This window comes from Euprymna scolopes, chromosome 6 (assembly GCF_053919585.1).
Source record: "Euprymna scolopes isolate OS-2025 chromosome 6, ASM5391958v1, whole genome shotgun sequence".
Lineage (NCBI taxonomy): Eukaryota > Metazoa > Mollusca > Cephalopoda > Sepiida > Sepiolidae > Euprymna > Euprymna scolopes.
The window spans coordinates 125363486-125390182 of NC_136487.1; the positions used below are offsets into that span (position 1 = coordinate 125363486).

Genomic DNA, 26697 nt, shown 5'->3' on the forward strand with positions numbered 1-26697 from the left:
ATCTACAAAATTGCCCCCACCTCTAAATTCCACAATTTACACTTTCATAAAACGTTTTTTTCGGTTAATCTCATCGATTACAAACTATCTAGTTAAATCTAGTTAAATCTAGTTACACTCTAATTCGGATAAATAAACAAATGTACTTTTATCATTCATTTGCCTGGATCGATTGTGACGTTAATAATCTTCACAATTAAGTCAGGGAATTAAATGTATCAAATAAAAGAAATAGTTGCCTAGTGTAACATTAAAAGCACTTATTCATATTCAAAGATGTGTAAATTTGATATGTTAAAACGAGACTCTTTGACTCCCGACGAAATTTGAACATGTAACTTTTTGATCTGACGCCCTACTCTTGAACCACAGGGCCAATACCATGCGCTGAGTACAAGTTGATTATTCTCCCTCCACGGAGATATCAAATAATTGGCCGTAAATGAACAAGATATCTCTGATTCTCCCTTTTCTGATCTTGAGCACGTGGTGCAACCGGGAAAAGAGTGGCGGGTTAATTTAAATGCATCTAAAACCAAGCTTCTATCATAACATCATCACTGCTCTGATCCACATCTGGCATCAACGGAAATGAATGGCTTTCGTCTTGAGGAGGATCCAAGTTTTGACAAGCTTCTTGGTTTGACCTGCACTCCTAATCTGAAATGGAACACCTACATCAAATCCGTTGCTAAGATCTCTAGAAAAATGATAAGATCATTCTACCACTACAGTAGATATCTCACTGCCGATACAATTCTCTACTACTAGACACATCTTATCCTGCTTTGACAAAGTTAAAAACCGACTTCGTAGCCTTTTAGAGGAAGCTCTCTCCTCTTCCCTGCAACCTCTTTCCCACAGAAGAGACGTTGCTAGCCTGTCTCTCCTTCATCATTATTTCCATGGCAAGTTCTTGTCTGAGCTCCAATCTATGGCACCTCTTGCCAAACCTTTACGAAAAACACTCGTCTAGCTTAAACCACTATTAATAATTTCCCGTACACTTTACCTGCACCAAACCTAAAATGGATTTCATGAACAAAGCTTCATTCCTCGAACTGGTAACCTGTAGAACTCTGTCCCGTTTGCCTGCTTTCCAACTGACTACAATATTGTCGTCATCAAGTACAACCTAAACAAGTTCTTCATGGGTGGTCTGCTTATGTAATCAAATTTACCAAATTTCCATCACTAACGATCTCTACGCTAATATCCCAAATGACTATCGTACACTCATTAACCCTTATCCTAGAGTGGCTGCTGGGCCTTGATAGGAAGTAACTCCTTTGTAAAAATAAATAAATAAATAAATAAATGAATAAAATATTTAATTATTTTCAATCTTAAATAAGAACAAAATTTCAGTCTAACTTGATCGCACCAGTAAAAGATATATGGGTTTAAGTGTTTGCTGCATCTGTAAATGTAACAGATACTGAAAAAAGAAAATCGAATGACCCCGACGTGATTTGAACACGCAACCTTCTGATCTGGAGTCAGATGCGCTACCGTTGGGGCACAGTGCCATATTATACGTGTACGACGAAAACACATGTACCATTTTTTTTTCAAATAAAGGAACGAAAAGTGTAAAAACACATTTTCAGTCTAACGTAATTGAGTCAGTTGTTAATCTGCTAAAACTGTTTTAGATCTTACTGTTATTTAAAACAACCTTCATTATTCAATTTATTTCTAAGGGATTAGTTTACTTTATAAAGATCTAGTTACTGCGTCGATGATCAAATATGATTATTTCTTTCAGCAAAACTAAAAAAAATGTTAAAATCTATTATTTAAAGTTAAGGGTTATTTTATTTGAAAAATCGTAACTACAACTATCATCATCAAACAACACAAAATTCTTTTCCGTTCAATTATTGTTCGCTTTAATGAATGACGTCATCATTTTGTTGACTGAGGAACGGCTGATCTGATGTGCTAAGAGATCCATCCTCCTAGGCTCTTGACTCCTATCTTTCGGGTGGAGTAAGCGTATTGCTTACTGTCTGAGGCGTTCCTACCGGGAAATGCTGACGAGACTGTCCAAGCAATTCTTAATAAGCCAAAGTGTTCCTCCTTTAAGTGCGCTAGTTTTACTCCTCTCCACCTTCCGTCCTTGTGTCACAGTTTCCTGCGGTAGAAAATACGTAAATAATACTGAATGTGCTGCTGCCATCGAGCATAGAAATCACTTTTTCCATAGCTACCAACGTAATAGATGTACTGAGACTAAAGCTGCTTTCAGGACTGTCAGCAACCACTGTAAAAGAGTAATAAAACGTGCAAGAGAGCTATATGCTCAGTCTGTTAAATCGAAAATAGCTGAACAGTGGCTTGGTTCCCACCAGTTCTGGCAAATAGCAAACAGGATCTTGAACAGACGCGTGCGTTCTATCCCAACTATCATCAATGGACCTGAGGTCATCTAGTGAGCATCAAACAAGGCCAGACTATTTGCTAAGAACTTTGCAACTAATTCTACCCTATGCGACAATCAACTCCCTGTATTTCCTCCTATAACAGACAACACGCTATGCAGCATACAAATATCTGTGCGTGAGGTCGTCAAGCTGATCAAGAACCTTGATTCCAGTAAAGCAACTGGCCCTGATGGCATTCCAGTTATAGTGCTGAAAAAGCTCCAACCAGAACTTGCCGCCATACTTAAAAAACTGTTTAAGCGTTGCCTTAAGGAGACGTGCTTTCCAACACCCTGGAAAACCTCACCAGTATGCCCTGTATTGAAGAATTCAGGTGAAAAGTCATCTCCCTCTTAGTAAAGACCAAATAAGTCTCCTGTGTATCATAAGTAAGTTGTTGGAATCCATATTAAATAGAGAAGTAGTCAACCACCTCAACAGAAACAACCTTCTTAGTGACATGCAATATGGTTTCCGCTCTACAAGATCTACAGCAGATATGCTAACGGTTATATCACATAGGATTAGTAGCGCTTCTACCAGGAAATGTCGAGGAAGCTGTCCAGGTAATTTTTAATAAGCCAAAGTGCTCCTCCTTTAGGGGCGCTAGGTTGACTCATCACCACCTTCCGACCTTGTGTCACAGTTTCCTGCAGTGGAAACGAAGTAAATACCACCTTATTTAGTGCGTGATGTCAGCTTTTTATAACGTCATACCTTTTGATATCATAAAGGATTTGTGACGTCATCTATTGTGAACAGCGAAAAACAACAAGAAAAGAGAGTTACTCTCAGTTTTTTATCCTACTATCTCTCTCTCTCTATATATATATATATGTGTGTGTGTGTGTGTGTGTGTGTTTGTGTGTGTGTGTGAGAGAGACAGAAAGAGAGAGAGAGAGTTCCTTATAGACTCCCGAACGGTTGGTCCTATTTTTGGAAATTTCGCACGAAGTTACTTCTAGGGCATGACAGTGTTCTTAGATATGTTTGTATCGGAATGTCTCTGATAAGTATCGATAATCGATAATCTAAAAGATCCGATAAACGCCTTAAATCACAAGTGCATTTGAGAAGTTTTATCACCACACAAGTAAAAAGGCCCGATGTATAAAATAAACAGTATGTTCTTTGATAAAACAGGGGCACGTTCGAAATGAATGTTTCTATTTAGAATACAGTTGAACCATGGTACTTAACTTTTGCATTTTAAACTTAAATTCGAGGCGTTATCACTACACAACAAGTTTTTTTTTTGTCTTCAACCTCTTTGTCACTTATTTGATGGAAGACGACATTACCATTTGGTGACGTCATCTATCGTCTCTATTTTCATCTTGTTACATCACTAGTTTTATGACGTCATCAAATGGGGGTAACTCCTTTGTAAAAATAAATAAATAAAATATTTAATTATTTTCAATCGTAAATAAAAACAAAATTTCAGTCTAATCTGATCGCATCAGTAAAAAGTATATGATTTTAAGATTTTGCTGCATCTGTAAATGTAACATATACTTAAAAATGAAAATGGTATGACCCCGACGTGATTTGAACACGTAACCTTCTGATCTGGAGTCAGACGCGCTACCGTTGCGCCACAAGGCCACTAATACAGGTCCCTCTGAGTCGAACAAGTTTTATTTTATTTATATAAAATAAAGAACAGGGAACAATTGTAAATTACTTTGCACTCTGAAAAACGAACACAACCTTAGTTTAATTGATTGCGTCAGCTGTAAGCGTAGAGATTTTTTAAACGAGTTGAAGTCTTGTAATTTAAAAGCAAAATGTTAGTCAATCTGTATATTGTATACTAGTTTAAGTGATAAGAATTTACGGCGGACGTCTACGAAATTGCCCCCGCCTCTGAATTCCACAATTTACACTTTCATAAAACGTTTTTTTCGGTTAATCTCATCGATTACAAACTATCTAGTTAAATCTAGTTAGACTCTAATTCGGATAAATAAACAAATGTACTTTTATCATTCATTTGCCTGGATCGATTGTGACGTTAATAATCTTCTCAATTAAGTCAGGGAATTAAAAAAAGAAATAGTTGCCTAGTGTAACATTAAAAGCACTTATTCATATTCAAAGATGTGTAAATTTGATATGTTAAAACGAGACTCTTTGACTCCCGACGAAATTTGAACATATAACTTTTTGATCTGACGCCCTACTCTTGAACCACAGAGCCAATACCATGCGCTGAGTACAAGTTGACTATTCTCCCTCCACGGAGATATCAAATAATTGGTCGTAAATGAACAAGATATCTCTGATTCTCCCTTTTCTGATCTTGAGCAGGTGGTTCAATGGGGAAAAGAGTGGCGGGTTAATTAAAATGCATCTAAAACCAAGCTTCTATCTTAACATCATCACTGCTCTGATCCACATCTGACATCAACGGAAATGAATGGCTTTCGTCTTGGGGAGGATCCAAGTTTTGACAAGCTTCTTGGTTTGACCTGCACTCCTAATCTGAAATGGAACACCTACATCAAATCCGTTGCTAAGGTCTCTAGAAAAATGATAGGATCATTCTACTACTACAGTAGATATCTCACTTCCGATACAATTCTCTACTTGCATAAGCGTCAAGTACGTCCAAGGATGGAGTACTGCTACCACATCTAGGAACGAGCTACTAGACGCATCTTATCTTCATCATCTTGACAAAGTTAAAAACCGACTTCGTAGCCTTTTAGAGGAAGCTCTCTCCTCTTCCCTGCAACCTCTTTCCCACAGAACAGACGTTGCTAGCCTGTCTCTCCTTCATCGTTATTTCCATGGCAAGTTCTTGTCTGAGCTCCAATCTATGGCCCCTCTTGCCAAACATTTACGAAAAACACTCGTCTAGCTTAAACAACTATTAATGATTCCCTGTGCCTAAACCTTAAGTGGATGCCATGAACAAAGCTTCTTTCCTCGAACTGGCCGCCTGTAGAACTCTGTCCCGTTTTCCTGCTTTCCAACTGACTACAATATTGTCGTCTTCATGTCCAACGTAAACAAGTTCTTAATAGCTCGTCTGCTTAAGTAATAAAATTTACCAAATTTCCATCACTAACGATTTCTACGCTAATATCCCAAATGACTATCGTACACTCATTACCCCTTATCCTAGAGTGGCTGCCGGGCCTTGATAGGAGGTAACTCCTTTGTAAAAATAAATAAATAAAATATTTAATTGTTTTCAATCTTAAATAAGAACAAAATTTCAGTCTAATCTGATCGCATCAGTAAAAAATATATGGTTTTAATTTTTGCTGCATCTGTAAATGTAACATATACTGAAAAATGAAAATGGTATGACCCCGACGTGATTTGAACACGCAACCTTTTGATCTGGAGTCAGACGCGCTACCGTTGCGCCACAATGCCACTGACACAGATCTCACTGAGTCGCACAATTTTATTTTATTTATATAAAACAAAAAACAGGGAACAATTGTAAATTACTTTGCACTCTGAAAAAAGAACACAACCTTAGTTTAATTTGATTGCGTCAGCTGTAAGCGTAGAGATTTTTTAAACGAGTTGAAGTCTTGTAATTTAAAAGCAAAATGTTAGTCAATCTGTATATTGTATACTAGTTTAAGTGATAAAAATTTACGGCGGGCATCTACGAAATTGCCCCCACCTCTAAATTCCACAATTTACTCTTTCAAAACCTTTTTTTCGGTTAATCTCATAGATTACAAACTTAACTTTCAGATTATAAAATTTTGGAATTTTTTTTTCTTTTGTTTTTTAGTTTTATTGCCAGGGGTCAGTTTCCAATCATAACGTTCTACTAAATTGAACACCCACTTTGCGGTCATCATCGAGAAAAGTAACGCTCTCATGTGACCGGTGAATATTCCCTTGTAAAAATGGGGTTACGAAGGAAACTTTCGTAACCCACTCCGCATGTCTTTCTCTCATCTATCTAAAAAAAAAAGAAAGGGGGTGTTACTTTCTTACCCCCCCCCGCATTCACCCATCCCTCATCTATCTTATCTAACGTTTTTTTTTTGTTTTTTTTTATACAAATGCACTTTGCATTCATTTTTTTCATTTGACCTGAATATTTTTGGAGAAAAAAAATTTTCTGGCGCTAAAATAGGACATTACCGCTATATTCGTTTTCAGCATACCTAAAAAGTAAACTAATAAGCGTTAAGCTATGTTGATTATGGGCAGAAACTAAGTACATAACTGAACTGGAATAATTGCTGAATACTTTGAAAGAACCAACTGATTAATAATAATAATAATAATAATAATAATAATAATAATAATAATAATAATAATAAGAGCCTGAATTACAGATTAAAATGCAGAAGCCAAATTTACCGCTTATGTTCTTGTGTTCTCAGTAGTAAAATTTAACTAATTTACATATTCCTGCGCAAAACGATACTTTAATAATATAGTTTGGCGAAACACTTTTTATTTATTATTTTTTGATTGTTATATAACAGAATTCTGCTAAGAAATATTGAATTACTAGCAGGCTGCCCGGTCGTAAAATACGCATAAATATTATATTTTAATTAATACAGAAACTGAGACATGTGCATGCGAGTATTTTGTTTTTTTCTAAACAGTTTACTTCTTGTAAGTAAAACAAAAAATATTCGAGCTAAGATCGAAACCGAAACCTAAAGACAGTGAGTGAAGTACGATAACCATGAAGCCAGTTTCACACGATCTTTGCAAAGTGCTTTCAAACCTACTTGTTATTAACATAAGAAATCTGTCATGTGACCGATTTACGTATGTGCAGTCGTGAAACAGTTGACAACCAGATACAAATCTGATGAACCCTTATGTACCAATTTTTTCTATTTGGACCCTATACCTTAGCATCACTTTTTCCGGATGAAAATCGATTAAAAATTCGTCCATGTGTCTGAATACCCTGTATACCAAATTTCAAGTCTATAGTTGCAAAAATCGTTGAGCTTATAGGCTGAGAATTATCCTCACACGCGCACACATTTTTCTCTTTTAGAGATATATAGATTTTGTGGATAAATGTTTAGCAAATTAATAGAATTAAAAAATGATAATAATGCTAGATTCTACTTGTTGGTTATGATAGCAGAACATGTATTTATGCATCAGTATAGTATTCACTTTGCAGCATATTCTGAAGGAAAAGACTTGATAAATATAGACTGTCAACCAGGTAATTTGATTTCTTTTCCTTTCCTTTTGACAAACGTGCCTACTGAACGCTCCTGGTCTGTTGGGTATACCCCAATTCTTTTCCTCTTCTTTTTTTAACTTTCAAAGCACTATTTGTCGTATTGGCTAACGACGCAGAAATCGTCTCGAACTCTTGGTCACGGCTCCACTCCACATAAACTCTTCCTCATTATCCTCGTATTCTTCCACGAGGGGTATCTGAAATATATCGCCGCGCCGTTTCTTTCTCTTTGAATTGTTCCCTCACCAACGATAGCTATTTTCGTAGAGATCTTCACGTGAATCTGTGCAACTAGGACCAGGGTGTCACTGATTCCCCCCACCCCCGCCCAACCTCGTGGAACCTCCATTCTCTTTAGTATCAATTTTATCGATACAAATTTCAAGTTACCATGTGCCTTTAATAAGTTTCCAGCTTTTTTTCGTATGGGCACTTTTATTGAGAGTACAAACATAAAACTCTTTGAAGTCCCCTTTGAAGTAATCTCCTCCGGCTGCAATGCACTTGTTGTATCGTTCCAACAACTTCTGGGAAGCCACATGAACGTCTTCTTGAGTGAGTGTGTCAATGATCCTCATCACAGCCTCTTTCGTCTCCTCAATTGTTTCATAACGACAGCCTCTAAGGTTTTCCTTGAGCTTAAGGAATAACCAAAAGCCACAAGGAGCAAGGTTTGGATGATAGGGAGGATGAGGAACTGTGTTGATGCCCAGCTTGGTCAAATAGTCTGTGACGAGGACGGAGTTGTGAACTGCACCTTTGGAACAAACTTCGTGCAAATCTTCTGCATCTTCAGCTCCTCGCAAATAATTGTGTGTACAGTTCCCACACTGACATCAAACTGTGCACTTATTGTCTCTATAGACACATGACGGTCCTTATTCATGAAATTCTTCATTTGGCCATTCAACTCTCGTATTCTGACTTCCTTACTCCTCCCACATCTTTCACCATCCCTCACAGACTTCCTGCCTTCCTTGAATCTCTTATGTCACTCAAAAACTGATGCTCAATTCATGCAAGATGGTACAAAAGCAATCTCAAGCATTCCATACGTTTCTGTGTCATTTTTCCAAGTTTAAATCAGAATTTTGTTACATATATAGATACTTCTAAAGTGTCCTTCCGTCCAAATTGCATTTTTGAAATTCACCAGCTATGACAATCAGGCTTTAGTAGGGTGTATTCCAATTCCTGCTGCAGCTGTTCATTTGAACCTGAAATCATAAAAATTAGTCTGTCATCACATAAGATGCATAACAATAATATACTGAATTTGCAACAGTCTACGATAATTTTAAATTCCTGTACAAAATAGTCTGGAAATTCATTGAAGGCGCCTCGTATAATTGTTCTACTGCAACCAATCTTCCCGAAATTTAAAGCGTTCTTGTCCATGGCAATGATTAAAGGTCTATCTTCGTGCACGGCATCATCTGAATCATTACACTTTTGTGTGTGGCAATCGCTTGTCCTGGTCACGAAACCACTTAAAGCGTTGTTTCTAGACCTCACCGTTGATGTAATGCCGCTGGACTTGGCCGTCATCGTGTCTCAGGGCGTTGTAATGTCAAGTCGAGTGAATTGTCATGCGACAGAGAGCTTATTCAGCAATTTAGAGGCCCTATTTCAAGTTACTATCTCATTCCAGCCGGCGTAGATTCCCCAGGAATTAGGAAGGTAGTCCCTTCATCACAAAACGCAGTCTGGCATTCGCAACATGTTCTCTATTCACCACTGTCCGCTCATCCTAAGAGGGGTGCTATACATCTACCCCCTCCCTGTATACTACTATATGATTCATTGCTTATTCATCTATTTAACGGCCTGTCACTCTTTACTACTATCGTATCTTTTGCAGTTTTCATTCTGCTTTTTTTAAACTCAAAAACAGAATTCACTCAATCTACACGGTGTAACGACGCAGTTAAAAACAAACAAAAGAAATAAATAAAAATCTAGGTTGGCATTTTTTTCTTTTTAACAAAAGCATTTAACCGATTTTAATCGTTATTCTCCCATCTTGACACCACTTAAAAAGTCTAACATGGTGGCATTTCCCTTTCTTCTGACCGAAAGCTGGTCACAGCCGGTCCATTCTTGTCTTCATTTTACACGTCCGTCTCCTTTGGCGTCGAATTGTTTTCTCTCTCGACCACGTGGTGTCCTTTTTTTCTTCTGACGCAAGCCTGGGCACACCTGCCAATTTGCATACGCGTTCAAATGCTGCTTCTGCTGCTCATGGACTCGCTTGCCATCCATCCTTCGGCTTATTCCAGCATGATTTTTATATATATTTTGTATTCAAAAGAAATCTACATTTAATGAGTCCCCTCATTTGCATGTTACATTTTTAATGATTAGCTCGACGTTATTAATTATTTTGCTGTAATAGAATCGTTTTAATTGTTCTATTTAGAGATATTATTTAAAGTTGATTTATTTTACTTATTTACTCATCGTCTGCTGATACGCAAGAACTTATGAGCGAACTTTAAAAAAAACACATACGTACACAAGAAAGTTTTCTCTTCTAAAAAATATGTAATTGTAAAGTTTCAACTGTGAGTATTCTATTACTTTATGTTTAATGTGATATATGTGCATATCTACCCTTTTTTTCTTTATCTTCAAATTCTAGTTCTTTGATACACAAACTATTTTATTATTGTTTCTTTTTTATTATTTAATTGTTACCGAGAAAAAAGTGCATTCAGATGGATATGTCTTACAACTTTGGAAATAAAAATTTCACTATTTTTTTTTTTTTTTTTTTTTTTACAAAGGAATCGCCGCTTATCAAGGCCCGGAGGTCACTCGAGGATAAGGGTTAAAGAGTGTACATTAGTCAAAAGGACAATATCATAGTAATCGTTAGAAGTGTAAATTTGGTAAGTTGGATTACTTAAGGGGAACGGCTCATCAAGAACTTGTTTACATTGGACTTGAAGACGGCCATATTGTAGTCAGCTGGAAAGTAGGTAAACGGAAGTTATACAATTTTACAAGTTATTTATACAATTTTGTCAAATCAGATACGTGTCCTATGGCGCCTCACATAATGTTAGATTTTATCATTTCACTGGTGCGTTGGAAAACCTAACAACATTAGTCCTGATAGCAGGATATCAAATCTTCAATTGAATTCTATATAAATGAGACGCAATTCTGTATAAAAGTAGTATTTTACGAAAACTGTCGCACGAAAGAAAAACCAGAACAATTTTTTTATAACAAGAACGAAATGGTTTATTCCATTATCTGCACCGTTTGATATAGGTGTAAACATGTTAGACAATGTCCAAGTTTAAAAAAATATATAGAAACTTCTTCGGTCTGTCAGCAATTGTCTTCGGGTGAAAATAGTCGATGCTTAAGCGTCCAGTTGACGTTGTCGGGAGGAGAGAGAAAGATATATATATATATATATATATATATATATATATATATATATATATATATATATATATATATATATATATATATATATATATATATATATATATATATATATATATATATATATATATATATATATATATATATATATATATATATATATATATATATATATATATATATATATATATATATATATATATATATATATATATATATATATATATATATATATATATATATATATATATATATATATATATATATATAGAGAGAGAGAGAGAGAGAGAGAGAGAGAGAGAGAGAGAGAGAGAATGAGTGGAAGAAGGGAGGGGAGTTTTTTCTGCAAGCTGATAGGTCAGTGTGTAACCAAATCGCTTAGCAGGGGCATTTCTGCATATAAAATAATAAGTAAAAAAAAAAAGAATTTTTTAATAAAAAAAACTTGCGTGAACACCGTAGGAAATAGTCCGTAAGAAATAGTCTTGTATTTCTACGTCAAGATTTCTGATTGGTCGGTGACCAATTGCTGAGTGGAAAACTTGTCTGTTTACAGTACAAAAAAATAGTACTTCAAAATTTGTGACTGCTACACTACAAATTGTGTTGAGGCCAAGGGTGTTACGAGGGTCGTTCCAAAAGTAAAACCCCTATTTTTTTAACTCAAAAAGTTGAAGACCTACGAACGCGGGAGTGGTATCATTAAAATAGGCGACCGTTTGTGCTGCAAAACTTATTTTGTTTTTTTTACATAATCACCCCCATTCTTGATGCACTTTTTACCAGGAATTAAATGACGCATCCCCGCTTCTGACGCATGTCCATAAAAAGGGTTACTTTCTTAAAGTCTCACATCGTCAATATCTGAAACAGAGAGATGGAACTTTCAGGTCATGAATACATAATTTTAGTCATCATAACGATGCATATTTCAATCTTCTCTGATCCATTCGGGCGGAATAATAATTAGGATGCATTACTTTTGGAAGGCTCTTCGTACATAGTAAGTAACGCCTAAGTTAGCTAGTGGGAATTGTACTCAGACACAGGTGATATGAGTTGAAACCAGGGGGGGGGGTAAAATTCAAACTCCGTAGATAAAGCATTCGAATTAAATCAGGAATGACGAATGAGTCTCTCTGTTGGAAGTCGAGCAAACAGATACGAAAATTATGTAGAAATGCTCTAGGCTGAATGTTACCGTCTGCTTTCTCAAGTTAGAAAACTAAGTTAAAAAGGAAATAATTTTTATAATGCAGTCTCTCATTCCATAAATGAATTCTCTCCAATAAAATTTTGAAGACACCCAGAGAACGTCTTTCTTGCGTCTATTTCCTGCATGAGAAGTTATATTTGTCAAACATAAAAAGACGAGACAATCGACAACAACTAGATTGCAAGGTCGCATATAATACGGCGAAATGAAATAGCTACGATGCAGAGAAATAATTTAAAAAAAACACTGTATAAACGCCCGTGCACGTATGTATAAGAATGCTATATTTGGTTTGTTAATCGCCTTTGAGTGAAAGCGTAACAAAGGTAGTTAAAAGTTAATGTTTTTTAATAATTTTTTGCAAATAATAAGAAACGTGTAAAAATAGTGTAAATAACATGTTTTGTAATAATATTTAAGATTTTTTAAAATGTTGTTGCCACGTCTGGGCAGGAGCTGCTCGGAACACTTTGACAGACTTCAAAATCAACTTCGAAATCTAGTAGGTGGTGTACTTTTCTCTTCCCTGTAACCTCTTTCTCACAGAAGAGGCGTCGTGTACCTATCTCTGCTCTGTCACTATTTTTATGGCAAGTGCTAGTCTGATTTTCAATCTATGGTCTCCTCCTTGTCATTTTTTACAAAAAGCACTCGTCTCTCTACAACAACTATCAACAATTTCCCCCACTCTCTACCTGCGCCTAAATCTAAACGCAAATTTCATGAGCAACGCTTCTTTCCTAGAACTACCCGCCTGTGAAACTCTGTTCCGCTGACCTGCTTTCCAGCTAACTATAATTAGGTCGTTTTCAAATCCAATGTAAACGAGTTTTTGTTGAGTCGTCCCATAAATAATCAAATTCTACCCAATTTTCACACTAACAATTACTATACTGTTGTCTCAGTGACTACAGTCTACTCATTAACCTTTGCCTTCGAGTGGCCTTCAGGCCTTGATAAGTAAAAATAAACTTGTAAAAAAAAATACAATTATATTTATTCTCAGGGTGCAAAGTTATCAACATTGAAGGATCGAGTGGTGTAGTATATTAATGCTGTGGCCCCTTGCTTTGGTAGGACCATTTTTGAATGATGATAGCGTCTTTAAGCATTGCTAAGAACTACGCCAACAATTTATATACTAAACTGCTTGTTCCACTGCTTAAAAAAAAAAAAAAAAAAAGAACGAAACGGATAATGAGGAGTACTTTTCTCTCGTTCGGTAAGTTAATCTTTAAGTGAATTATCTAACTTTAAAAACAATTCTTTATAAATATAAATTTATTTTACGTGGATTTCAAAACACAATAAACAAAAAATCGCTTGAACTCGAAGGTACGAAATTATTCGAAGTACGTTGAAAACAGTTTGTTTTCGAGGTTTCTACTGTTCTTAATTATAATTAAAATGGGCTGTAATAGACCGTTCATCTGAGCTCATAGATAAATAAAATATATAAGGAAAGAAAGTTATGAAGAAAGTCGACTTCGCTGTTATATACCGAGGAAATAAAAACGAAATATTTTGACCCCGACGTGATTTGAACACGCAACCTTCTGATCTGGAGTCAGACGCGCTACCGTTGCGCCACAGAGCCACCGACACCGAACGCTCACAAGTTGACCATTCGGGTTTAATTACGATATCGAAGAAAGAAAGAAAAGCTTAAATTACCTTTCACTCGTAAATGAAAGCGCAGTTCCAATCTGTATGTGTCAATCTGTATGTGTCAATCTGTATGTGTCAATTTTTAACGTACGTATGTACATGTGTTACGGTTTCCAAATTATAAATTATTCGATCGGGAAATCCTATTTATTAAAAAAGAGAATAGAGGGTACTAACGAATATTAAGTTATCAGTATATAGATACGCTAATTGAATGTTCGTAGTATTTTATCACTTTTCCAGCTATTTATATAATATTCTGCTTGTTTCGCTGGTAAAAAAAATGGATAATGAGGATTAATTTTCTCTCGTTCGGTAATTTAATCTTTAAGTGAACTATCTGACTTTAAAACAATTCTTTATAAATATAACTTTATTTTACGTAGATTTAAAAACGCAATAAAAAGAAAGTCGCTTGAACTCGAAGGTACGCAATACTCTGAAGTACGTAGAAAACGGTGATGTATTAGGATTCGACGGTTTGTGTTCGAAGTTAATACCATTCTCAATTATAATAAAGTGGACTGTAATAGACAGTCCATCTGAGCTCATAGATGAATAAAATATACAACGAAAGAAAGATATAAAGAAAGTGGACTTTGCTCTTATATACCGAGAAAATTAAATCGAAAAACTTTGACCCCGACGTGATTTGAACACGCAACCTTCTGATCTGGAGTCAGACGCGCTACCGTTGCGCCACAGGGCCTTCGACACTGTTTGGACACAAGTTGACCGTTCTTGTTTAATTTCGATATCGAAGAAAGAAAGAAAAGCTTAAATTACCTTTCACTCGTAAATGAAAGCGCAGTCACAATCTGTGTGTGTCAATGCCGTAGTACCTTTAACGTACGTATGTACATGTGTTACGGTTTCCAAATTATAAATTATTCGATCGGGAAATCCTATTTATTAAAAAGAAGGAGATAAGGCGATAACATACTAGAAACATTAAATATTGATATGCTAATTTAATGTTCGTAGTAAGTTATCGCATTCTATCCTCCTTGTTATCTCCTGATCACAGAAGACGCAATATATAAAGAATTTATATTTTTTAAAAAAGAAGCTTTCGCTTTTGGCCTTACGTGAAACTAAAATCTACCTTCTTGGTCTTCTGGCTAGGATCCAAAGGTAGTATCTATTATGCCTGAAGATGGTCTAATGATATCACGGGGGTTTCGTTCGCGCCGGGCATCCATACAATGGAAATATATCAAAGATTCCTATAAGAATATTGGAAGTAAACTAACATAAGCAGATATATTTTGCAACTACATTAACCATATTACTTAGATAAATGCTCTTACAGTTTTAACAAAAGAGATACAATATTATCGCAGGATCTTTATTCATGTTGAGCGTCCACAGAAAGCCAAGCATCAATATATTACATATGAAAGATGCCGCTGTGGAATTTCCACAGGTCATGCTAGTCAACTATAATTGCATCAGTTGTAAACAAATGGTTTCTGCTTTTGCTGATATATACTGAGGAAGCCATTGACTACGCAACCTTCTAATATGGAATCAGACCTTAATTATCTTTGTGCAACATGGCCACTCTCGACACAACTAATAAATCTAATATTGCTATTCTGATTAGGGCGCAAAATTATCATCATTGAAGCAACGGGTTGTCTAATATATAAGTCGTTTGGTCCCAGGACTTGGAAGGACTATTTTTGAACAATAATAGCGTCTTCAGGCATTGCTTAGTACTACGCCAACCATTTATATAATATTCTGCTTGTTTCACTGGTTTAAAAAAATGGATAATGAGGGGTAATTTTCTCTCGTTCGGTAATTTAATCTTTAAGTGAATTATCTGGCTTTAAAGCAATTCTTTATCAATATAACTTTATTTTACGTGGATTTAAAAAACACAATAAACAGAAAGTCGCAATACTCTGAAGTACGTAGAAAACGGTGATGTAATAGGATTCTACGGTTTGTGTTCGAGGTTTATACCGTTCTCCATTATAATTAAAAGTGGACTGTAACAGACAACCCATCTGGCCTCATAGATGAATAAAATATACAACGAAAGAAAGTTATTAAGAAAGAGATCAAGAAAGTTGGCTTTGCTGTTATATACAAAGAAAATTAAAACGATAAATTCTGACCCCGACGTGATTTGAACACGCAACCTTCTGATCTGGAGTCAGACGCGCTACCGTTGCGCCACAGGGCCACCGACACCGGTTACTCACAAGTTGACCGTTCTTGTTTAATTACGATATCGAAGAAAGAAAGGAAAGCTTAAATTACCTTTCACTCGTAAGTGAAAGCGCAGTCCCAATCTGTATGTGTCAATGCCGTAGTACCTTTAACATCGTACGTACGTACGTACGTACGTACGTTCGTGTGTCACAGTTTCCAGATTATAAATTATTCGATCAGCCGATCCTATTTATTAAAAAAAGAGAATAGAAGGTAATAACGAATATTAAGTTATCAGTATATAGATACGCTAATTGAATGTTCGTAGTATTTTATCACTTTCTAACCGCCTTGTTATCTCCGATCACCGAGGACGCAATGTATAAAATATTTATATATAAAAACTTTCTCTTTTGATCGTATGTGAAACTAAAATATACCTTCTTGGTCTTCTGGCTAGGATTCAAGAGTAGGATCTGTTCCGTCTAAAGATAGTATAATGATATCACGGGGGTTCCGTTTGCGTCAGGCGTCCATAAAATCGAAATATGTCACAGACTCCTATATAAATATATTGTGGTAAACCGTAATACGCAGATATATTCTGACACTACTTTAACAAGATTACTTAGATAAATACTTTTACAGTTTTAACAAACGAGCTACAATAATATCGCGAGGTCTCCATTCATGCTGAACGTCCGCAGAATGCCCAGCAGCAATATATTACATGTGAAAGGCGCCGTTGTGGAATTTCCTCAGGTCCCGCTAGTTTGCCATTATTATATAAGTTGTAAACACATGGTTTGCTGTTTTTGCTGATATATACTGAGAAAGATATTGAATACACAACCTTCTAATCTGGAATCAGACGCGCTACCTTTGTGCCACAGGGCCACACTCATCACCACTAATAAATCTAACATTGCTATTGTAATTATGTGACCAGTAAAGAACGGAAAAGATTATATTGTTCTTGACTCTTAAATGAAAACATAATCTCAGTCTAATCTGATTAAATGGATTGTAAATATTCAAAGATTTAAAACGATCTGGCATATTTCTCCATTGTAGATTGGTCTAATTTATAAAGATTTATTTACTTATTTTTATAAAGTATAAACTTGTGCTCTTTATTCTAGCAATATTTTTTTTTAATCTGGTCAAATCCATGATTCCAGCTTAAATTTTAGTTTTATTTGAATAATAGTAATTTACCGGAGATATTTATTTCAGGTTTATTTTTGTGGTGTGTCCACCCTACGGGTAATAATGAACTCTTTAACTTACTATAAAGACCGAGAGAAATATGTCTCTTAGCGCACGTGGCAGTCAAACTGGCATATGACAATACACTGTTTATTTGCTGTATTTACTTTTTTGTGTGTGTTCAATATATTTTATTTCCACTAAACATTGAGTCATGTCTTTATGTTTTCGTCTCAGGTACTGCAGGTAAGTCGAGGGGATAAAATTGCATAATGGATGACGTCACAAAATGATCACATTACAAAGATGGAAGACATCAGAGAGATTTTATATGACGTCATAAGTATTGAAGTAACAAAAGGATATGATATCCTTTAAAACAAAAAAAAACATAGGTGACTCGTAACTCAAAGGGTCATTGGTGGTCATCTATGTCGAGGACAGATTCTTCGAAAATTGTACATAGGCGATCATTATTGTTTATTATTATTATTATTATTATTATTATTATTATTATTATTATTATTATTATTATTGCTATTTACATCATGACGTTTTTAACGTTTTCAAGTTAAAATGTATTTGCTATTACGTATGAAGAAAAACAATTTTTAACACTTTATGCGTTATGGACAATACAAAAAAAAAACAATCATTAAGCAGGCCGTCATCTTGTAAATCCCTGGAAATCCGTCGGTAATATTAACATTTATTTATTTACTAGCGGAGGGGACCATAAAATACGCTTAAATATATTTTAATTCATTCAGATTTTATATTTATTATTACAGCGCCAATTCTCTATTGAATATTATATTGTACCTAATATATAGTAGTGATTCCAAAAGTTTTAAAAAATTGCTTGGGTGCCATAAGCTAGAATTTAAACCAAAGCATCTAGTTCTCCAGACTCGTCACCTACAGACGTAGCTATCGAGAGATAGGTAAGAAAGGTTTAATATTAAATGACTGAAGAAATGAATTGAATTTGGGCATGCGCAGAAAGAAATAAAAACATGTTGGTAGGTTTGAAATGAATATTTTGCATTTCAACTTGCCGATATATGCGTGTATGCGCTATTCATTCATATAAGCAAAGATTTTACTCGTTATAAACCATCCTTAGTGTATGACTACTGTTTTCTGTTAATTTAAGTATTACGTGATCAGTAGTTTAAGAGTTTATCGATTAAATATTTACACGCAGAGAAACAGACGGGCAGGCACACACACACACACACACACACACACACACACATACATCTACTGTTTTATTTATATAGATATGGTAACATTTATTTGTTGCACATTTGTTTTGTTTTTATATTTTTATTGTTCTGCTGACTACAATTAAACATACCCAAATTAGTGTATTAGTTGTTCTAATTTTTTCCATTTAACGTCGTAAAAAAAAGTATTAAAAAAATGTATACTTGATCACTAATTGTTCGAGTCATTGTCACCCACTCATCCGCTACTTCACCCCCTCCCCCATCAACTACTTCTACCTCTCTGCTACTGTGTTTCATCTGGTATGCTAGTTAATAAGATTGTGAATAAAAGAAATGAAGATCGTATGTTTCTGAAATTCATTTCTTCCGTTCCAGGCTTTTAACTTTAGGCAATTTGCGTTTGTTTTTCGTTGCATAAATTGTTGGATATTCTGCAAAGGTGAAAACAAAAATATTTTTTTTAAGATGTTTATTTCGTACACGTCATTTGCAAACAAAATTAAGTGTGTGGGCCAGCGCGAATTAGGGCAATTACAGGTCGGTCAAGTAATGATAACCAGTCTGTGTGTTAGGTAATCGCTATGGCCGGTTGTTCGGAATAGGTTGTTGAGTCTATATATTGTTAACACGTACTTTCCTCGCTGACACAAAATATATACTCACTCTGATAGCAAAGTAAAAATCACAATACAGTTGATCTACAAAAATATATTACTTTCAATAAGGTTTCACACCGGCAATCAGTTTATTTATTGTAATAAAATTGTTTTGATGGCTCTATTTAAAAAAAATTATTTAAAGTGGGTTTATTTATGTACTTTTAATTAAATTTATATTTAATTTGATTTATTTTTAATCATTATAAGCCGATATCAGTTGCCTTTAAAAACGGAAATAAGTTTATTAAATTTAAGTTGTGAGAGTTATTCCCCCTTTAAACTATGAGGGTTACTTCCTGTTTAATGTCCATAGACGAAAATGGATGTGTTTTATGCTTCCATAAAGCCAACACTTGATCTACTTTCAGGAAAATCCTAAGAAGCTAAAATATTTGGTGTATCTTAAATAGTATGTGACTAAACACTCGGCCCGCCAATATGTATCAGCCGGGCAACGTACTAATATATTACTTCTTACATAACTATATTGGTGCTATTGAACCTTATTGATTGGAGAAATTTCGTTTTGTTTATTCTATGTTTTATATCGTTTCCTCTTACTGACGTTAAATAAATTTTGTACTCAATGTAAATCCGCTCTTTCATTTTTCAATTGTATATTTGCAGTACATCCATCCCAGTAATCATTGTTTTTCTATTGCATTCTTTTTTCTCAATAAATTGTTTTTGTTAAACATTCTAATTAAATAGCTTTTCGTAAATAAATTATTTAAAAAAGAATTGTTACATTCTGACCTTATATCCCAAATTTAACGTAACTATCACTGATACCCACTTGACCTTAGGGTTAATGATAAAAAGAAATGTTAGCTGCCTTGAAACGCTAGATTAGTCAGGAAATGGGGGATCATTTTACGTTAATCTTTTACACGAAACTGATCCTCATTCTTAATTCTAAAGTAATAAAATCGCCTAAAAAAACGTAGACCCTGGTTGCTGGTTCAGCGCATGTTGTTTCTCTCTACGCATGTAAAAAAAAAAATACATGATGGTCTTTTTGTTTTTAAGGTAGAGAAAATAAGGTGGCACCGTAGCAAAATGCTGTTCCAAAATCCAAATTAACCAAAACAAACAAAAATGTTCAAAAGTCTACAGATAGTCTTAAAATATCGCATGCCAAAACTTATGTCACAAGTGACGAGTTACCTCGTGGTACAGTCAAAACTCACACAAATCACTTTATCTGTAATTTTGGCATTTGTAAAATAAAATTAACCATATTGACGTCGACGTGAATGTAACACACAACCTTACGATCCGAATTAAGACGCGTTAACAGTGTACCACAAGGCCATCCTTAAACACTATTTGTGATCCGACCATTCTTGTCCTAATTTTATATCGAATAACAGAAAGAAAAGTTCAGATTACTTATTGCTATTAAATAAAAATGAATCGCAGTTTAATCTCGTATAATCAGCTGTAAACGTCCAGCTGTTCGTAGTTTATTTTGCATTAATAATAATAATAATAATAATAATAATAATTATTATTATTATTATTATTATTATTATTATTATTATTATTATTATTATTATTTTGTATAATACTATCAGGCCAACGGGCGTTGCCCGGTCTCAAGTAAAAAAAATTACTCGAGCTGAAATCAAAACCAAACCTAAAGAGAGTGAGTCTAATACGATAACCATTAAGCCGGCTTGCCAAGTTCTTTAAAAAGTGTTTTCAAACCTACTTACTTTTAATATAGGGAAGCTGTCATGTGAATGATTCGCGTATGCGTAGTCGTGAAATAGTTGACAAACAGATAAAAATTCGATGACCTCCAAGTTCCAATTTTTCAATATTGATTTCTTGGACGCTATTTTTCAACAAAGTAAAAATAGTTGTTTTGTTGAATTTATAAACATAAAACGGTTTTATTAATAAAATCTAAATATAATTCAAAAAATGAAATAGCAATGCAAAAAAAAAAAAAACCTACAAATCGCTGCACACTTACAACTGAGGCAATAAGATGATACGGAGATTTCTTTCTTATATGAGAGTAATTAGCAATATGAGTTTCTTTCCTTAACTCGACAAAAAATTAGGACGAAAGTGTTATTTTTTTTTTTTGTGGATGGTCTGGTTGCGCAACGGTAGTCAGTCTGATTCCAGAAGGTCACACGTTCAGATCACCTCGATGTAATATGGTTTTATTTTACAAAGAAGATAGCGACCAAAAATGTTAGTCTCTCCGGATTATCTCCCTTTGCATTAAGTTAAAAAAATCAAATAAAAATATGAAACTTCGTGATTAACTTGAAAGAAAAAGCCTACAAATAAAAAAATGTAATCTAGGTGGTTACACATTTGTTAGAAACAGATTTCAACTAAACGGTGTAAAAAATATATCACGTTGACCCCGACGTGATTTGAACACGCAACCTTCTGATCTGGAGTCAGACGCGCTACCGTTGCGCCACAGGGCCATCTACACCGACGACACATGAGCCGACTATTATGTCCATACATTTATACCGAATGAAGGAAAGAAAGCATTTAATTATTTGTCAATCTTAAATAACAACGCGACCTCAATCTGATTTGATTGCATCAGCTGTAAACGTGTGTGTGTGTGTGTGTGTGTGTGTGTGTGTGTGTGTGTGTGTGTGTGTGTGTGTGCGTGCGTGCGTGCGTGCGTGCGTGCGTGCGTGCGTGCGTGCGTGCGTGCGTGCGTGCGTGTGTGTGTGTGTGTGTGATATACTAGCAAAAGTACCCGTCGTTGACTGGGTTCAAAAACAGCCTTCAGAAAATGGACTCTGATTTATGAAAGTATGATAGGTTATGAAAAGGAAGGGTTGTAAAGAGATAGCTTCGAATTTGGGGGTATCAAAACCAAAGCAAAAGATGATGAAAGTAAAAATAAAGTAGATAAAACCCATAATTTATTATACCATACCTGTTCACACTGAAACACTTATCACAATATTCTGTGGATCTATATAAAAAAAAAACCTTGTTAAACTATGGAGGTCAGGTGCGAACGAACACCCCATAATTTTATTATACCATATTTCTTCAAACTGAAACATAATTATCAAAGTATACTTACGCAGATAGATATGAAAAGTCTTTATTAAAGTTTGTGTCTATTTCCATTCTATGGAGACAAGGCGCGAATGCAGACCCCACAATTTTATTATACCATCCCTATTTAAGTTAAAACATACTTATCAAAGTATTCTTATGTATATCTATATCAAAAACACTTGAAAACATTTTTTTTTTTTAATTTTTTATTTCCATACTTTGTGGACCAAGCGCGAACGCAGATCCCACAATTTTAATGAATCACCGTTCTGCCAGATCAAACATACCCATTCCTGTGTCTCGATACAGCTTCTATCATTATATGTAATCAGTTTTTTTTTAAATAGTCAACCATATAGGAGCCTATTCGTGACCAGACACGCACACACACACACACACACACACACACACACACACACATTCAGCTTTATATTATAGATATGTGTGTGTGCGCACACACGCGCGTGCGCGTGTGTGTATGCGTATGTGTGCAGATATCGGTATTCACACGGTTTCTACGTTATTGTTTTTTAGTAAGTTTATATTTTATTATGTTTTGTAATTATTCATTTGCTATTAGTTAAAAGCTTTGATTTGCCACAACCCATAGAGATATTAAAAGCAAATAAAACAACTGTTCTTCAAATAATTAAACTCCAATGAATCTTCTTTACATCAGTATTTTCGTTTTTATGAATACATAATACATGACTAGCTTGACAATCGATGGACCAGTACACTAAAATCATCAAAGTTAAAGCAATGAGAGACAAATTGTCGAGCATGAAATCAAAATCGATACTATAAGAGTATTTATTCATATTCGAACATTTGTAAAATTGCAAATTACCGAGAAAAATTAAAATGGATCTTGACCCCGACGTGATTTGAACACGCAACCTTCTGATCTGGAGTCAGACGCGCTACCGTTGCGCCACAGGGCCACTCACATAAATTTCTATTGAGTCGAACACTCTCTTATGTATACATCGCGTAACGAAACGAAAGTAATAACTACTTTTCACTATTAAATATAAACACAGTCTCAGTCTAATCTGATTGCATCAGCTGTAAAGGTACAGAGATATTTTTAACGATTTGAGGCTTTGATTATTATTCAATGTATTTGTATAACGAGTTGAGACTTTGATCATTATTCAATGTATTAACTGTATATTTTAATTTAGTGACAGCACCATTTTTATGTCGTCTTCAATATATATGGAGATGTGATAAATATTAGAGGTAAACAGATAGATAGATAGATAGATAGATAGATAGATAGATAGATAGATAGATAGATAGATAGATAGATAGATCAAATTTAGTTCTACCACTGCAAGAACTTAGAAACCAGAATCGGAAAGTAGGATTCAGAAGTCAGCGCCTCCGAGGAGGAGCACTCTGACTTGCAAAAGTTCCTGGACAACCCTATCGGCATTTCTCGGTAAAGGCGCCTACAGCGATTAGCAATTAACTAAACTATTCTCAAAGATAGATGGCAAAGCTTTGGAGGGATACCTCCTAGAACTGCACAGAAGTAAACTCCCACCGCGAAATTAACAGGGAACGGATCATTACAGGAATGCTCTAATCTCTGTTCATTTTGGGGGTCCAGGATAAAAATCCTTAGTCGAGTTGAACCAAATAAAAATGTTAAGATTTTCTTCAGTAATATGAAACGTGTCAATAAATATTGCACTGTGACAACATTTATTTTAAAGAACAATATTTTCAAGAAAATGACACCATCTTACTTTGGAAAACAAAGTTCCAAAGATATCCGAAACAAAAACTAGAAAGTACCACTTTGAAAGCAACTCGATTATTGACGGCAAAGGAGTTTGTAAGCAATTTGAAATTTGAAAGAATATTATTTCAAAAAGAAGTAGAAATATGGAGGCAAATAAATTTGATACTCCCTATAAACATCTTTTTATTAGATCAAATGGGTTTTAAAAGTTTCTGTCCTAAAATGACACTTTAGATGTTGATAGGTCGTTGAACACAACAAACCAACAAACTATGCCAGTAGTTTCTTTCCAAGAACAGCAAACTTGTGGAAATTTTTTCTGCTGACTATTTCCTTCTACCTATAGACTGTTCTTTTCGAGACGAGATCTAATAGGAATCTTCTGTCCTTGCAATAATCATCTTTTGTTCTTACATTAAGTGGCTTTAAGTGTTGCCTGTACCGATTCGCATAAAAAAGAGAAATACAGGATACTAGTCTAAATTAAATTAATCTTACAATATTTCCAGAAATATTTTAACAAGAAATCTTTCTAATAGTTCGCAAATAAATTACTCGAATTCATTTTTTATGGAAATCGCTTCAGACAATGCATGTAGCCAAGAGATGTAATGAGCTAATGAACGAAGAAACACAGCTTCATGGTTCAAAACTTACCAACGATAAGTGGAACAGAAAACAGCAATTCGTCCCTCCTAGCAAGAAAACTCGATCATAGAATATGGGGATGAAAGGACAAAATAAGAGAAGCGAGAGTTACGAGGCTGCCGAAAGTAATGCCAAAGTACATTTTCTACTCTCTTCATAATAATATTATTGTAATAACAAGCAAGACTCGTGTACCGGCGTTGCCCGTTAGAAATCTGACCCAAAACCATAACAGCTACGATGAAGCCCCTTTTCCTAAACAAAAGTATTACATATGGTTATCTAGTGCATTATCGTATATGAATCATGTAAATTACTGATTATGGATAGACGTCTAAAGACAGTGTTAACACTGAGAAATGGCGGCGGTGCTAGATGTTATATCGCAACAAGGGTTTTGTACGTATGCATTATAAGCACCTGCTATATTGTACATGTCATGTTCAAGCAAAACCAAAGTGTATACGGTAAATACTGTTTTTCGAATTGTTATGTGCTTCCTAGTGAGTGAATAAATAACAACGTTAGTATTTCAGGGCGGTCCGTGATCTGCATCAATACGCATATGTTAAATGTTAAAAACTTGAAGGCGATCCGGTGAAACAGAAAAACGAAAAGAAGAAGAAGAAGAAGAAGAAGAAGAAGAAGAAGAAGAAGAAGAAGAAGAAGAGTGTTACTAAGAAAAAGATGTAATAAATGCTAGCGCAGGGATTTATAGCGTCACCTGGCTTACGGCCAGTTATAAAGAACGTGTTTGCTTAACTAATCGCCGTAAGGAAAGAATAATCACGTGACATGTGGAATGTGATGTGTTAACTTTAACACGAATGATGCACGAGGATTTAAGAAGTAATATAGCCGGAATAATTAGGGAAAACATGTTTAAACGGCAATATATATATATTTATGTTGTTAGTAAATGTGTTTCGGGTACTATATCTTATAGCGATACCGAGAAAGATTATTTTCATGTTCGAGAATAATAATCTCTTAATCTTAATAATCTTAAAACCACTGGTTATAACGCTAGGCAATTTGTCCGAATGCCATTCTGTCATTCTACTGCATTTAGAATGGAAAGGGAGCATTCCGTAATATGTAATGTCATGCCAACATAATATGTATGAAAATTATGTATTTAGTAAGTGGAATAATTACCCGGTGTCTTGTAGCTAAGTCTTACTTTTAATATAAGAACTGGTTATTATGATTTTAGTAGGAAAATTTAAATGAGGTGGAGTATGTGTTTGCTACTATCATTATGAGATAATGTTGGTGAGAGAGCAAGTCAAGGAGGAGAAAACATAACTTTTATGGGAAGATGGTTAATGTGCGCATTCTTGTACAGCAGCTTATGAGTTTGGAATGATGAGTGCGGAAGATTTGCACTAGAACTGCCTCGTTAGGTACCTGTAATGACGGAATTTTCGCGGGGAAAATCGTTATTATTTTTTAATATAGAGGAATAAAAGAATAGAAGATTATATTTATTTAAGAATAATATGTCTATATATCTATAACTATAAGTGAAATAGTCTTTCTGTCTGTTTGTGTGTCTGTGTGTGCACATTTCCCTACCAAACTGCACTGTCAATTTTAAGCCTATAGATTCGAAATTTGATATAAGGGGTATTGAGATTTGTGAAAATCTTTTAAATTGGCGTTCAGCCAGTAATTTGTCTGTCAAGAGGTCAAAAATAAACGATTTGACCTTTGAAAACTCTACCAACATCCTCCGACAATTTTGGTCTAAACACTTGACATTTAAGATGTAGGTTACTTAGACATGGATCAACCTTTTTAATTTGAATTGAGTCCAAAACAATAAATGTTAAGGGGTCAAAATTGGGGATCAAAGTGTTTAAAAAAAAAGTTCCTCTGCGGTCGCTACTAAATTACTCAGTCAATTTTTGGTCTAAACATTTGAAATTTTAAATAAAGTGTATTCAGACATAAAGCAAACTTTATAATTATTTTTTTTTTTACGAAAATTTCGCTACAAATGGGTCAAAGTTCAAAAGATTTTACCTTTGCGGTCTCTAGCAAACTGTTCAGCTAATCTTGTGT

At 34.8% G+C, this 26697-nt stretch overlaps 6 non-coding genes across 6 annotated transcripts; all 6 read right to left on the minus strand.

Annotated features, from left to right (window-relative positions):
• Positions 1-3962: 3962 nt before the first annotated feature.
• Trnaw-cca (transfer RNA tryptophan (anticodon CCA)) lies at positions 3963-4034 on the minus strand. Its single transcript has one exon. It is a non-coding gene; the product is annotated as a tRNA-Trp (tRNA).
• A 9735-nt stretch (positions 4035-13769) lies between these two features.
• Positions 13770-13841, minus strand: Trnaw-cca (transfer RNA tryptophan (anticodon CCA)). The gene has a single exon. It is a non-coding gene; the product is annotated as a tRNA-Trp (tRNA).
• A 708-nt stretch (positions 13842-14549) lies between these two features.
• Positions 14550-14621, minus strand: Trnaw-cca (transfer RNA tryptophan (anticodon CCA)). The gene has a single exon. It is a non-coding gene; the product is annotated as a tRNA-Trp (tRNA).
• A 1413-nt stretch (positions 14622-16034) lies between these two features.
• On the minus strand, positions 16035-16106 carry Trnaw-cca (transfer RNA tryptophan (anticodon CCA)). Its single transcript has one exon. It is a non-coding gene; the product is annotated as a tRNA-Trp (tRNA).
• A 5450-nt stretch (positions 16107-21556) lies between these two features.
• Trnaw-cca (transfer RNA tryptophan (anticodon CCA)) lies at positions 21557-21628 on the minus strand. The gene has a single exon. It is a non-coding gene; the product is annotated as a tRNA-Trp (tRNA).
• A 1473-nt stretch (positions 21629-23101) lies between these two features.
• Trnaw-cca (transfer RNA tryptophan (anticodon CCA)) lies at positions 23102-23173 on the minus strand. Its single transcript has one exon. It is a non-coding gene; the product is annotated as a tRNA-Trp (tRNA).
• Positions 23174-26697: the final 3524 nt, after the last annotated feature.